This window comes from Adiantum capillus-veneris, chromosome 14, assembly GCF_014529385.1.
Source record: "Adiantum capillus-veneris isolate H3 chromosome 14, ASM1452938v2, whole genome shotgun sequence".
Lineage (NCBI taxonomy): Eukaryota > Viridiplantae > Streptophyta > Polypodiopsida > Polypodiales > Pteridaceae > Adiantum > Adiantum capillus-veneris.
This window is the reverse complement of record NC_140944.1, coordinates 137,473,959-137,490,765: the sequence shown is the minus strand read 5'-3', so window position 1 is coordinate 137,490,765 and position 16,807 is coordinate 137,473,959.

Here is a 16,807-nt window from a genome sequence, read left to right as displayed (position 1 = left end):
CGACAAGACTCATCCTAATGTAACGACGAAAACATACAAGTGGGTCCCTAAAGCTTCTTTAGTGACCATAGCTAATGCTGAAAAACAGTAAGAAACGTACCACTCGCTCCAAGAAAAGTAAGAAAATGTTGCGATGGATCCCTAAACGACTATTGGAAGCCCAAGGCTACTATCAAGGAAATGATCAAATCTGGGTGCCAAAACGTAGATTGTGCTCTTACCTATCACCAGACCCAAGTGAGCCCAATCCCGTAGTTCCAAAACGAATCAATGATCGTGGAAAGAAAAAAATCACAGAATGCTACACACCCGCTCCCGAGCTAGTTTGGGTACCAAAGAAAGAACGATTTGTTCCACCTAGCTCAAGAAGGGGGGAGTCCCATGAAGCTTCTAGCTCCTCATGTAATACATCCATAGAGGTAAAAGCTTCTACACAGCCTCCATCTATAGTAGTGGACCTCCATGAAGCTACAAAAGAATCCACACCTCCCAATGTTCAAGAATCACCTGATGAACCACTTCAAGTTCGATCCTGGGAGAGTACCTTACCACCCTTGCAACTTGACGAGGCACCTAGGGTAATAGAAAACTACTGGCAAAACTCCTCACCTATTACCAATTGGAACAATTGGTTTCAAAGGGTGACAAGATCATTTCAAACGGTATGATCTACCCAAGGAAGGGGGGAGTGTTTGTGGACATCCATCATTCACTTGCTTCCCTCTCAACCTTTTTCCCTGACCTCTCAATCACCAATCTTAGGGAATGTACATATAAAGCTTTATACTCACAAAAAATAAAAATAAAAATAAGGAGCAAGAGCAATTAGCAAACGAGTATGCACATTAAAAGTCAAAACATTGACTCAGACCTACACATGTCACATCTGGTACAGTGAAACAGAAACCTATGCCATAAAACACCTTTGATCCTCATCACTTGAGTGATGGAGGGTAGGTAAGATTAGTATGATAGGAGTGTTTCTGTTTTAGAGTTGAGTGATTAGCAAAGTTCTCTTTTCCCACTGATGTGCCTCCTAGAGGTATTGTTTGTGTTTCATAGTGTGTACAGGAGCGTGTTGCTATTGATAGGATTTGGACCTTCATGGAACCTTTCTCTCGTTCACACTTCAAATCAAGCGCGACCATCAACACAAACAGGTGTTTCTTGTCCATTAGCATTGCCCTTATCTTTTTTGCATCCATGTTTGTCTGCTTTGATTGTGATTGGTAGCATAATATTCAGCGCATTGGCTTAATATCAAACATTTAATTCAATGTAATCTTTTGTCATAATCACTTGTCTAGGTTTAAAAAATCAAGCAATCCGACTAAGCTAGTTTGACCAAGCTAGGTATTAGAAATCTTCTCTTAATACCATGGGGAATGCCTTCCTAATAAGCAATGGTTACTTAGGTTCTTAATCCGATTTAGGCAGCATTGTATGAAATGTACTAGGGCTTTCTAGTGGGCTTAACCCTAGTGACCTTTGGCTTAAGTATTATAAAGGGAGTTTACTAATGTGATGAGCCTGGGGAGGATAACAGTGTTATATGACCCCCCAAAGTTACAAAATTTAAATGCTGAAAATGAACAAACAAAAAATCAAAGTGCCACAATGTAAAATTTTACGCTGGAAGAGAAATCCCTGCTTAAATTGGTACTTCACTCACATGTATCGCCTATGGTACTAGAGCCCTAGAGGTTCCCAGTGTGGGCGCTTTTCCTTGAAAAGCAAAAAACCCAAGGCATACAAAATAAGCACACACATCAGAATTGAATCAATGTGAAAAGACTTTGGGGGGTCAAAGAAAAAGTAATCAATCAGGCGATGATTTCATGAGAAATTCCTTTTATGGTAGCTTAACTACAAGGTCTTCTAGATATAGCCTCTAGTCAGCCCTCGAACATGAATACTTGGCTCTCGCGATTAAACAACTTAATTGACCACAGAAAATTAAGAAGCTTACCCATGGTATTAATAGTCGATCTTTGGTGCCTTTCGACCGTCAAATTAGCGACCCCAGACTTGTTTAATTTTTTACCTTTACATCTGTTTATGCATTTGATTACATTGCAATTTAATGTTCATTGCTAACAAATTATTTGAAATTCTTTTACCAATCAATTTGTCTACCTAAAACTGCACATGCTTTTTAATCACTTATGAAAATGCAATTACTGTGCCAATGTTGTTTGATTTTGCAGTGACTGAAGAAGGCTAAGGACATTCATCTCAAATGCTCTTCCACCTCGACGAACCAGCTTCAACTCAATAGCTTCCGAGGACGGAATCTACATCAGGAAGGGGGGCATGTTAACCCTCACGGCACACGGACACCCTATCGCCTACGATGGACGTGTATTATGTATTATTTAGAGTCAGGTACCGGGCTTGTCGGACCAATAGGGAAAGGTAGAGTGATCGCCGATGAGAGGCGCACTCTAACTGGGACATTCAAGGGATTAGTTGGCTAAGCATGGGCGCCCAAGTGTGAATGGGGTGAGCTCCTATAAAAGCCAACTAAACCTAATTTTTACTCATTCTCTCATTTGTGCAATAGAAGAGTGCTCTTGCTCCATCTCCATCTTCTTCTTCTTCACCTCCTTGTGTGTGTGTGTGTGTGTGAGAGAGAGAGAGAGAGAGAGAGAGAGAGAGAGAGGGAGAGTGTGTGTGTGATCGAGCATTACGAAGGCACAACGGCGACGAAGCGGTTGAGCGGGGCACGACTGCAGCTTCTTCTTCATCGCGGTGAGGAATCCACCACGAAGGGGAGCGTAGAGCGGTGAGTGACACACCCTTTGCTCTCTTGAGCTTGCTAGTTTAGGCTTGTTGTGTGCTTGGAGCCGTTTGTGGCTCGCGCACGGTGTATTGGCAAGTCCCTTGCTTCGACAGTGCGGCAAGGAGCGCACAGATGGAGCTGGGGAGATGCCAATAGAGGAGGAACACTTAGATCCACAACCCAGCCTAGATGAGAACCTTGTTATAGAAATACCTGTTAACAAGTTGGGACAATGCTTTGAGGGTGATGAATCCAATGCGACCATACCAATCACTACTAAGGGATTAACTGTGAAGGGAATCCTTGATGGTGGTGCTGGGGTTAGCATTATGACTAAAAATTGCTGGGAAACTATGGAAAGACCTCACCTTGAGACCACAACTATAGAGTGAAGATGGCCAATGGGTCTATTGTTAAGCCTATTGGGATGCTAGAAGATCTCAAGATCAAGGTCTTTGGACATAAAATAAGGATTACCTTCATTATTATGGATTTCTCCAAGCACACTATGGCATCGGAGATGATCTTAGGACGTCCTTTCATGAGGGAAGCAAAAATGGTGCATGACTGGTCTAAAAACCATGTCTACTTGCAGTTCCAAGATTCTGTTATTCGAGTAGATCTTGTAACTGGTCGAGCACATCCCTTAGGAAACAGGTTTATAATTGATCATAGATCTGACACTACAGTTCACTCCACCCCATTGCGGTATTGTTACATGTGTAAAGCGGACACTGATGTTAGGGAAGATTCTCCTTATATAGATGTACTACCTGGGATGAATGAGTCAGACAATGTGGATTGGGTCCACCTAGCAGCAACCATAGACACTTGGGGAAATAGGGGGACGACCTGGGTAACATATGAGGGGGATGAAATGCCCGTACCCTTAAATATGCTACAAGCAATGCATATAGCTTATGACAAGACTCATCCTAATATAACGAAGAAAACATATAAGTGGGTCTCTAAAGTTTCTTTAGTGACCTTAGCTAATGCTAAAAAAAAAAAGCCTTGTAAGAAACGTCCCACTCGCTCCAAGAAAAGTAAAGAAACGTGGCGGTGGATCCCGAAATAATTATTGGAAGGCCAAGGCTACTATCAAGGAAATGATCAAATCTGGGTGCCAAAACGTAGATTGTGTTCTTACTTGTCACCTGACCCATGCGAGCCCAATCCCGTAGCTCCAAAACAAATCGACAATCGCGGAAAAAAATAATAATCATAGAATGCTACACACCCGTTTCAGAGCTAGTTTGGGTACCGAAGAAAGAACGATTTGTTCCACTTATCTCAGGAAGGGGGAGTCCCATGAAGCTTCTAGCTCCTCATGTAATGCATCCATAGAGTAAAAGCTTCTCCACAGCCTCCACCTACAATAGTGGACATTCATAAAGCTACAAAGGAATCCACACCTCTCAGTGTTCAAGAATCACCTAATGAACCACTTCAAGTTCGATGCTGGGAGAGTACCTTACCACCCTTGCAACTCGACAAGGCACCTAAGGTAATAGAAATGTACTGGCAAAAATCCTCACCTATTACCAATTGGAACAATTGGTTTCAAAGGGTGACGAGCACATTTCAAACGATATGATCCACCCAAGGAAGGGGGGAGTGTTTGCTGACAATCATCATTCACTCACTCTCCTCTCAACCTTCCTCCCTGACCTCTCAATCTCCCAATCTTAGGGAATGTACATATAAAGCCTTATAATCACATTAAAAAAAGAAAAGAGCAAGAACAATTAGCAAACGAGTATGCACAATAAAAGTCAAAAAATTGACTCAGACCTACACATTCGCATCCAGTACCCTGAAACAGAAACCTATGTCATAAAACACCTTTGATCCTCATCACTTGAGTGATGGAGGGTAGGTAAGATTAGTACAATAGGAGTGCTCCTGGTTTAGAGTTTAGTGATTAGCAAAGTTCTTTTTTCCCACTCATGTGCCTCCTAGAGGTATTCTTTGTGTTTTTTAGTGTGTACAGGAACGTGTTGCTGTTGTTAGGATTTGGATCTTCATGGAATCTTTCTCTTGTTCACACTTCAAATCAAGCACGAACATCAACACAAACAGGTGTTTCTTGTCAATTAGCATTTCCCCTTATCTTTTTGCATCCATGTTTGTTTGCTTTAATTGTGATTGGTAGCAAATATTCAGTGCCTTTGCTTAGTATCAAACATTAAATTCGATGTAATTTTTTGTCATAATCACTTGTCTAGGTTTAAAAATCAAGCAGTCTGACTAAGCTAGTTTGACCAAGCTAGGTGTTAGAGATCTTCTCTTAATACCATGGGGAATGCCTTCCTAATAATTATGGTTACTTAGGTTCTTAATCCAATTTAGGCAGCAGTGTGTGAAATGTACTAGGGCTTTCTAGTGGGCTGAGTCCCTATTGACCTTTAGCTTAAGTATTATAAAGGGATTTTACTAGTGTGATGAGCCTGGGGAGGGTAACAGTGTTATATGACCCCCCAAAGTTACAAAATTAAAATGATGAAAACGAACAAACAAAAAATCAAAGTGCAACAATGTAAAATCTTAAGCTGGAAGAGAAATCTCAGCTTGATTTGGTACTTCACTCACATGTATCACCTATGGTACTAGAGCCCTAGAGGTTCCCAGTGTGGGCGCTTTTCCTTGAAAAGCAAAAAACCCAAGGAATACAAAATAAGCACACACATTAAAATTGAATCACTGTGAAAAGACTTTGGGGGGTCAAAGAAAAGGTAATCAGTCAGGCGATGATTTCATGAGAAATTCCTTTTATCGTAGCTTAACTACAAGGTCTTCTAGGTATAGCCTCTAGTCAGCCCTCGAACATGAAATACTTGGCTCTTGCGATTAAACAACTTAATTGACCAGAGAAAATTAAGAAGCTTACCCATGGTATTAATAGTTTATCTTTAGTGCCTTTCGACCGTTAAATTAGCGACCCCAGACTTGTTTAATTTTTTACCTTTACAGCTGTTTATGCGTTTGATTATATTGCAATTTAATGTGTATTGCTGACAAATGGTTAAAAATTCTGTTACCAATCAAATTGTCTGCCTACAACTGCATATGCTTTTTAATTGCTTATGAGAATGCAATTACTGTGCCAATGTTAATTGATTTTGCAGTGACTGAAGGAGGCTAATGACATTCATCTCAAAATCTCTTCCACCTCGACGAACGAGCTTCAACTCAATAGCTTCTGAGGACGGAATCTACATCAGGAAGGGGGCATGTTAACCCTCACGCACATTCCTATCACCTACGACGGACATTGTATTATTTATTTGGTAGAGCCAGGTACCGGGCTTGTCGGTCCAATAGGAAAAGGGTAAGAGTGATCGCCAATGAGAGGCGCACTCTAACTAGAACATTCAAGGGATTAGTTGGCTAAGCATGGGCGCCCAAGTGTGAATGTGGCGAGCTCATATAAAAGTCAACTAAACCTAAAAATCACTCATTCTTTTATTTGTGCAATTGAAGAGTGCTCTTGCTCCATCTCCATCTCCTTGTGTGTGTGTGTGTGTGTGTGTGTGTGTGTGTGTGTGTGAGAGAGAGAGAGAGAGAGAGAGAGAGAGAGAGAGAGAGAGAGAGAGAGAGAGAGAGAGAGAGAGAGAGAGAGAGTGCGATCGAGCATTGCAACGGTATGACAGCGGCGAGGCGGTTGAGCGTGGCGTAGCGGCGTCTCCCTGTTCTTCACGGCGAGGAATCCTCCACGACGGCAAGCGTAGAGTGGTGAGTGACACACCATTGCCATCTTTGAGCTCACTAGTTTAGGCTTGTTGTGTGCTTGGAGTCATTTGTGGCTCGCACACAGTGTATTGGCAAGTTCCTTGCATTGACATGTGCGACATACGCTCACAAACCTCAAAAAGTTGCACCAAAAATTGAGGACACAACCTCAAAAAAATTTCACAAAAGTTTTTGTATCATTCCTACACAAATAGTGTAGTCGGTAGACATGTACCCGACTACAATATTTGCGTGTAGCAAAGACATATGGTCTCCTTACAAAAAAATAGAGTCCTTGGCTTGGGGGGGTTCACTATACCAAAAAAGGCCTATCACGTGGGCTCAACAGTGAAGATTATCTTTTTCTATACATTCTCAGATTCTCAAATGATCGATTTTTTTTTTCAAATTGAATAGGAAAAGGGTCTATTTTATTGGTGAAAAATTCACAAATAAAAGATTTTATAAATAGTCCTTGAATGCACACAATATATAGGCTTTACATATATTGACCCCCTTGAGGTCCTTGGACGCATGTCCATCTACTCTATTTTGTGTAGGTAGGACATAGGTTGAAAAAAATTTTGTATGAAAAAATTACAAAGAATACATATACAGATTTGAAAAATTACCTCACAATAGGTATTCCACTACATCCAATGCTTTGAATATAGAAATCGAAAAAAAAACTTCTCGCTTAGATGCAAACTTTTCTATATATAGTAGTTCACAATTACCTAGGTAAAATTTGAATTGGCAAAAATTATGATGCATGAATTTTACCATTTTGCATGAATTTGACCATGATGCATGATTTTTGAGGTGTATGATTGACAAATTTTCTTCTCTATGTGAAAATAGTGTAGTTGACTACACTATTTTTGCATAAGGAGGACATAACTTCCAATTTATATTTTATGTGTTAGCATGACACAAAATTTAGTATACACTTTTTTTCCCAAACATATCATCTTCGGTACGTGAAATGTGTCCAACTACACTCTTTTTGTGTAGGGAGGACGCAACTTCCAATTTTTTTTAAGCATTAGCACAAAGAATCTTTTAAAGGATGAAATATATGTGTTTGAGAGTCCTTCCTTACCTCTAAAATTGCGTAAGGATGACACAAGTATAGCATATTTTAAGGTTTACTCCTCTCCTTGTTGTGCAAAAAATATGACTAGGAAGAGTTTGGAGGGTGTGGACATTGAATGGGTTGAGGAGATATGTGATGACATGTTGATGGACCTACTCTACAATGTCAAGTAGATGTCTAAGTTTGCCTATTTCAGGGAAATGTATAATGTTCCCTTTGAATTGAAGAGCTTCCTTGAAGGCTTCAACAATGAAATTCTTGGCTATCAAACTTCGTACACATTAATGATTGCTTTAAAGCAGACAATTTAATACTAAGTATAGGCTCCATGAAGTTTGCAATACTCCAAAATGACTGGCAGAAGGTCCATAACTTGTGTGAGTGGCATGGAAAGTATGGTTGTAGCTTGTGATTGAAGACATTGCATTTTTTCTCTTTTTAACTCTTATTCCAATAGAGGAAGGAGAGTCCAAATCTCTAAGATCACAACACCTGTGAATAACCAAGATGTGGAGGACACACCTGAAGATTTCAAAGAGGCAATGGAGAGGCTTCAAAGCAAAGAGATCTTGCATGTTGCAAAGTCCAAGGCAAGGAAATTCATCCATATTCTAGAGGAAGAGCTAGATCCCTTGCTGTGCACAACAACCATGCCCACCTACAAGATAAGGAGTATTTGCTACTACATGATGCTACTACATGATATACAAAGTCTCTTTGATCTAAGAGAGGACTACTACCTTGCTATTTTGGCAGAGTGGGCATAGCATGATAAAGGCTTTGTGGACTACAACACACCATGCCCATTGTCAATGCTTGATTCAAAATGTGAAAAGTTTATTGATTAGTCCCCTGTTGGAGAGCATTTACTAAATGTTGTTCAAAGCTATGAAGAGCAAGGGCTTTCCACAGAGGAGGAGTTCCATCAAATTAAAAAAAGATTGAAGATTGAACACATGGGCAAAGAAGTTCCAAGAGAGAGTAAAGAGAATAAACCAAGCTTTTCCATTGACCTCTAGAAAGAGGAACTTTTGGATGATGAAAACTCTAAGGTAAAATGGTAAATTAGTATTTTTGCAAGCACATAGTTTAGGCCAGTAAAACTTCATTTCCTTTAATTGGACGATCGGACAGGGATATACATCCTTCTTTTTTTGTATACTCCTCTGTAATGATGTAGAAATATCAAAATTGTCTAATAATTTTCTAGCCTCTTGTGATCTTGTTCAGTGCCACACTTTTCTGTAGAACCTCTAGAATATTTCAGCAAGGTATTAGCTTTTTGAGTTCCTCTAGCATGTCTAGTGTATTTGAAAAACTTGGTTCTTGCTTGACATTGGGACTTGTCCATACCTTCAATAATGCATATTGAAAAGATTCTATATTTATTTACAAATTAAGGAGTGTGATTGTAAATAATGTGATACACAATAAAAGACAATTTATTAACAAATTATGCAAGTATTGAAGCAAAACAATAGAATCAAAATTCATAATTATTACCATGTAGTGTGTGGAGTTCTTTGAGCTCCAAGCACTCGTCATAGCTTTGAGCTTCAAACACTTGTCATAGCTTTCTTGAATCTATTCAACTCTGTCTTAAAGTTGGAGAGTGTAAGGACATGGGTCCTACGGGCAAGGCCACCGGCACGGCCGGACAGGGATATGCATCCTTCTTTTTTTGTATAGTCCTCTATAATGGATGTAGCAATATCAAAATTGTCTAATAATTTTTTAGCCTTTGGTGATCTTGTTCAGTGCCACACTTCTCTGTAGAACCTCTAGAATATTTCACCAAGCTATTAGCTTTTTGAGTTCCTCTAGCATGTCTAGTGTATTTGAAAAACTCGGTTCTTGCTTGATAGTGAGACTTGTCCATACCTTCAGTAGAGCATAATGAAAAGATTCTATATTTCTTTACAAATAAGGAGTGCGATTGTAAATAATGTGATACAAAATAAAGATAATTCATTAGCAACTTATGCAAGTATTGAAGCAAAACAATAGAATCAAAATTCATAATTATTACCATGTAGTGTGTGGAGTTCTTTGAGCTCCAAGCACTTGTCATAGCTTTCTTGAATCTATTCAACTCTGTCTTAAAGTTGGAGAGTGCAAGGACATGGGTCCTTTGGGCAAGGCCACCGGCACGGTCGGACAGGGAGGAGGGGAAAAGCAGGTTGCATGTACATGCGATGTGCTCTTTCTGTTACACGTTTCGCAGACAGCGACGTCTCCGCTGTGCAACAAAAAGAAGATAGGCACAGTTTCCCGTGTGCAGTGCACGTGAACAGACACAATGACAACCAACCAAATCACCCCACCTACGTCGTCCACAACAGGCGACCAAGGAAAACTCCATTGGCACTGAGGCTCCGAAGGCTTCCGTTGGTTGCGCGCATAGGAAGGCCCACTTAACCCTTGCATGAAGGAGGGTTGAACCCACCCCATGAGGGTAAGAGTCCAACACTTTACCATCAAGCTATTGACCCTCAAAGAAAGATAGTATACTTGTGTTGGAAAGAAAAGCTAGAAGGAGAGGGAAAGCTTCAAACTTCAAGGAAGTAGTTTCATCCTTCATCTTCACTTCTTGGAGGAAGGCAAGTTTTCCTCCAAAAATTCTTTTTTCCTCAAAGAGGTAGCTTCAAAGTGAGAAAAAGCCTTCACAAAAATGACGCGTTTTTGTGAAGAGGCAACAAAGGTGTTCTTATGACAAACGACACGTGAAGCGCTATAATTTCCGCAAGGCGAGGTTCGCATGCAACGCAAATTGTGGAGCATACAAAACACAAAGACTTCAATTTCACAAGGTACAAGTTGACGTTTTCTCTCTCTTTGCATTAGTGTGTGTTTACCATGGCCAGTGAGGATATCCCACCTACACACACTTTTTGATTTTGAGCACGTAGATCAAAATCAGGGCACGACGGGTGCTGCTGACACTAATATGCATCATGATGATGATCTATGAGATCATGGGCTTGTAGATATGGCTTCTTTCAAGACTTTGGAACATCACCAAAGCGTACTTGAAAGCAACCTCTTTGCACTCAATGCAAATGTTACCAATCTTACAGAGTTACTTGTGAAATTTATGAATTCACAGACAGCTCAAGGAGCCACAAGTGGAACGGTTCAAGGGAACCAAGCTCACACGACTCATGGATTCCAAGAGACAAGTGCTACAGAAGATGCAGAAGGTAGCAATGCATTACTTAAGAATATCACCATTCCTGAGTTTCACGGGGAAGAGTGTGAGTGCAACAAGGATGTAATCAATATGTTCTTACACAAATGGAGTGATATTCATAGATTGAGACACACCCCGGATATAAAGACGGATGTGGAAACAAGTCTATCTCTTTAAGGCAAGGCCTATAAGTGGTGGATGACATTTCCAATAGATGCTCGTCCTCCGTCTTGGGATGCATTTCAAGCTTCTTTCTGCAAAGAGTTTTTGGACTCTAATGAAGTAGATAAGAACTGGTTAGCATGGGATGCATGCCGCATGTATGGCCTCTCTCTCACTCAGTACCTTTTGAATTATCAGGAAATCATATTAAAAGTAGAAGGTCTAGATGAATTCCAAAAGATACGGGGTTTTAAAGGGGTCTTCAAAAAGATTATCGTCTTCATGTCAAGACCCAACATCCAAAAACTTTGGAAGAAGCCATCAGTCATGCCCAAAGATATGATGATGACCAAGAGAGAAAAGAAAATATTTCCTACTTTAAGAATACTTTTGCTAAGAGCAATGTGGCTAAGAGCCAATGGCAAGGTAGATCTCCCACACGTTCCAAGAGGAATAAGAGACAATCTACCTCTCCAGGCCCACAAGAGGCTAAGAAGCCTAAGCACTCACGAGATACTCCACGTGGGTCTCTCAGCACGGCTGATTTTGAGCATGCAAAGAAACACAATTTTTGTTTTAGATGTCTTTCGGACCAATATAACAAGAAATATTTTCCTCTTTTGCAAGGCAAATAAAAGTACATGCACACGATGCAACGCCTCACATTAGATTCATCTCCTAAATATTGTGTTGTAGAGGTTCTTCATATGGAAGAAAAGCACAAGTGTTGTGTGCCTGCTTCAATGTGGCGGCCCACCTATGCCCCCCATGATTTGATTTGCATGCATGGCACCATTAACGGACAACGTGTTCATATTTTAGTGCATGATGGTGCAACTCATAACTTCTTGAACTATAAGCTAGTCAAGAAATTGAAGCTTACACAGACTCCCTGCTCTCACAAGTATGTGGTGGAGCAGATGTCTTGGAATGATAAAGAAGTATGGGACACGGTAGTTCAAGGGGTTGAGCTTATTGTTCAAGATCATACGACGACCCTTGACTTCCAAGTTATGAATATGGACCGTGTTGATGTAGTTTTAGGAAAGGAGTGGCTGCATGGTTTAGGAAACACATTGCACACTAGTTATGAACACAACTCCTTATCCTTCATGGCCAATGGTAAACATGTGCTTTTTCTTGGTGAGAAAAAGATACCATCTGCACCTCTTATACATACAACCGAGCTTTCTATTTTGTAGAAAGCAGATTTAATAGATGAAGTCTTTTTATGTTACTGCTTGTCTCCAAGTCTTGTGAATTCTCAAGAGCAAAGTGCGATGAATTCTAGTAATGGTATGCAAAGTGCAAAGAATTCTAATGATAAGCAAAGTGTTAACAAATCTAATGAGCAAAGTGCTCTCAATTCAATTCTATAGAGCAACATGCAACTGTTGTAAAACAAACATTACAGGAATTACAAGATTCTCCATCCCAACATAACTCTAGTTTAGTTTCTCCTTTTGCACGGCAAAAGCTGATTCACTTACTCACGGAGTATAGTGATGTGTTCTCAAGTGATTTACCACCGGGTTTACCCCCTACACGTGATGTGCATCATGGCATAGATGTCTTGCCAGGCACTAAACCGATGAGTAAACCACCTTATCGTATGAGTGCTGAAGAAGCCAAGGAGGTTGAGAGTCAGTTCGTTGACTACTTTGCTCATGGTTTCATTAGACCTAGCACTTCGCCTTGGGCATCACCAATTCTATTGGTAAACAAGAAATATGGTACTATGTGCATGTGCGTAGATTATTGCGGATTAAATGCGATAACCATCAAGAACAAGTATCCTGTCCCTCGAGTGGATTTTGGTCTTCTTCACCTCCTTGAGCTGTTGTTCAGTCAAGTCACATTTTGCTTCAAGCCACCTTCTGTGCTCGGCTTCAGAAGCCGACCCTTCTTGTTTTTTGGTGGTTAAAAGCTCTATTTCGTCTGTTAGTTGCTTTAATCTCTCCTCATGGTGTTTCATCCTTCTAGGGCATGCAATTTTGATTTCTTTTGAATATTCTTGGTGAAGATATTCCACGCCTTAGGGATTACCAGATCCACATCTTTACGAAGCTTTCTTATAGCTTTTATGTAAGGTCTCCACCTTTCTAGCTGTACGAAAATGAACTCAAAGCTTTAGGAGAAAGCATTGGATGTACAAATAGGTAAAACTCTATCTTGAAAGCAATTTAAAAGGTATTTTTGGAATCTTAAGCACAACAAACCCAGGGCTAGAAATTTTAAGAATTAAGTTCGGACAAAAATTGACCCAGCTAGTCCCTCCGAAAGAATTCAATGTCAATTTGCTAAGATAAATTGGATGGTTACAGTAATCATTTAAGCATAGACTCTTACCAAGGCCTCCCAGATATTTTATAGATACTTACCAATTAAGAAAAAAATAGGTCAAAATTTAGCAAATTTGATTTTTAAAGCTGGCAGGTGGTGGGAGCGGTCATTACTGACCTGCCAGGGACATGAATAGTAGCAAGGGCACTAGGAGAGATGTCGGGCTGCCTTGGGATGCAACTTACTGCCATTTCCAGCATGTGAGTGCGAAAAACCTATAAATAGGACCCCCTTGCTTCACAATTTCACTTAAGACTCGGAGTCCTGACCATTTCTCTCTCACATAGATAGCATCTACCCAAAAATCATTAGAGAGCAAGAACTCTAGATGATTATCAATAGTAATAGCTTAATCCCTTTTTAATTAGCAAAATTATGCTAATTTATCTCTATTTTCTTAATTAATCTAATTAATTAAGAAAATTAATCCTCTTAATATTATAAGCTACTCTTTTAACTCTTAATATTTTGTTGATTACTTATACTAAGATTATGGATATTAATCTAATTAATTATTAAACCATATTAGGACTAAAATTAATCTTTTTAGTCTTAAATTAAATGTAACTATACTAATTAAACTTAGATTAGTATAAGATAATTATTAGAGCTGGATTAGATTGTTAAGAAGCTAGAAAAATTATATTATAATTTTCTTGACTAGTTTCTCTAATTAACTAGATAGAAATTAGTTGTTTTAAATCAAAAAACTGATGGCAAACCTACTTAATTAACTCAAATATACTTAATTTAATAATTAAAATTAGAAAACACTATTAAAAACACGAGGTAGTTACCTCATTAATAGAAAATTAATCTAAGTATTTAATCAGGCTAAAATTATCTATTTTTAGTCACAAATTAAAGGGTAAAAATAGAAAATCAAGCTAGATAACTATGTGGTATTTATTAGAGTTATTTTATATTGTTAGTAAGCTATGATAATTATCTTAAGGTCTAAAAATTAATTTAGCTATTTTTCTAAGCCAAAATAGACTAATTCTAGCTGAAATTAAAAGGAGAAAATTAGTAAATCAAGTTAGATAATTATCTATCAGAGTTAGTTTACATTGTAAGTAAGCCATGACAATTATCTTAAGGTCAGATAATTATATTTTTGTAAGCCAAAACAGAGTAATTCTAGCTAAAATTAAAAGACAGAAATTAGTAAATCAAGTTAGATAATTATGTGCTATTTATCAGAGTTAATATACATCATAAGTAAATTGTGATAATTATGATAATGTCAAAAAGTTAATTTAGCTAATTATCTAAGACAAAATAGGTCAATTTAAGCTGAAATTAATTAGTTAATCAAATTAGATAACTATGTCCTATTTATCAAAGCTAGTATACATCCTAAGTAAATCATGATAATTTTCTTAATGGTAGAAAGTTAATCTAGATATTTATTTTAGCCTAATCAAACTAGCTTTAGTTGAAAATGAAAAGGAAAAATCATATAACTAATTTTGATATTTACAAGGTAATTATCAAAATTAGGAGATACCATTATCTACTTGTGATAAATATACCATAATTAGTTAGTTACTTTTTAAAGTAGTTATAATTGATCAAAAACCCTATTTTTATTTAAAGATTAATTAGGATAAATATAATCTATTGTCAAAGTCTCTAGAAAATTATTGTAAATGTAAACCATTGGTTTAAAGCTGTGGAAATGTAATCTTTAAGAGAAAATGAATATAGTAAATGTAAAGATTAAAACGAGGAGATTTCAAGCTTATAAAGATGGAGAAATTAGGAAAAAGATGTATAAATTTATAAGAAAATTTTGTGTGCTTCAAAAACCCTTAAGGAAGCTACGATAAAGTTGTCTTGCCTATATAAGCAATTAAGAAATTACTAGGTCAAGAAATTACCCTAGGATTATAGATTTAACCTTGATTGGGTTAGAAGAAGAATTAGATTGAATACGAAGGTTAAGTCTAGCTTTTGGATGATTTACCTAACAATTAGACGTTCTTTTTAATAAGGATAAGAAGGCAGGGCACCCAAAAGGACCCAAGCCAATCCTCCTTCTGATGATCAGGGTAGTGTTCCTAAACGAACTAGAGCGTCGCACGACGACGAAGCTGGGCCTAGTAGTAGGCCCACTGACAAGAGCGTTCAAGCCTCGACGCTACAACAAATGCCTGAAGTGGGTCTTTGTTATAATTAAGTTTAGCTAATTCAAGTTTTTCTTTAATTATTAACATTGCGTACATAAAGAGGGGGTAAGGAATTAGGAAAAGTAAAATTGGCCGAAACAGAAGACATATTCCAAGAAACCCATGAGCACTTGTTTGTAAATTAGGAAGGAAATGTTTGGGATAAGTTTGGTTGACTTAGGAAAGAATGATTGGTCATCCTTAAAACAGCTTGTCTCAAGACACCTTTGATTCCTTGGAATATTTTTCACTTTAGGTGATGAATAATGATGGCTTGTTAGACATGGATGAGTCGGTTTCCCCATGTATGTGGAGTTACCTCCTACATGTGTATGTTTTTGGATACTACTTAGGATACCGTTTTTATCCTAGGGAAACCGCTCGGTTGTATGGGCAACTGGTTTGGCGTATGAGCGCCCCGAACTTTTGGGTGATGGGTTTCCACTTTGTTTATGAATAAGGAAGGGTGTTGTTTGTTTCCCCTATGTATAGGTGTGCTTGAGACAAGTGGAGTACGTGTCATGAATTTTCAAGATATACTGTTCGTTGTTTAAAAGACTGTTTTCAATGCTGATTTCAATGACTTGTCTTAATGAATAGCTATGATAGAAAGTTAAAAAGAAATCCATTAGTTTAAGTGTTAAAACACATGTGGTAGTAATTAGGAAACAAAAGGATGTGTGAGTGCGGGATGGTAAGTGGGGATTGACTAAGATTGCCAATCATGGATGGGTGGACCTCATTAGTCTAATAACTATCCATTCCCACACGCACTAAAAGCATTTAGTAAACTTCTTCAATTGGAAGAGGAGTTCACCAACGGCTGTGCCCTCACATCTGTTAGGGGGAAAAAAGCGTTGGTTGAGAATACCTTAGCCCAAATTGTGGAAGTTATAGGGTTGAAACAGTCTTAGATTTTTCCCATTTCCGATGTGAGACAGGACTAGATCTTTCTTCTAACCCAAGCCATTGTCAATGGTAAGTGTCTATTCCCTTGATTTTTCTTGTTTAGAGACTCTGACTCTCAATAGGCTTAGAGACCTGTCAAGGACCCCATCCCAATCTTGTATTGGTGGGTTGGGGATCTTACATTTTATGAGCAGGCTTCTGAAGAGAGGGTCTTAGCCCCTATTGTCAATAGCTTCTTTGATCCTTGGGAGCAGTGACCTTCTTCTTTGGGTTTTTGGAATCTCATGCTTAACGGTAGGTAATCCAACAGGTATTGTGAAGTTACCACCTTCATATCAAGCAATGGTGGTATCCTATTCGCTTGATGGGAGAAATAGCATCTATCCAATTGAGATGCTCTGCCAGCATATTGTAGGCTGGTA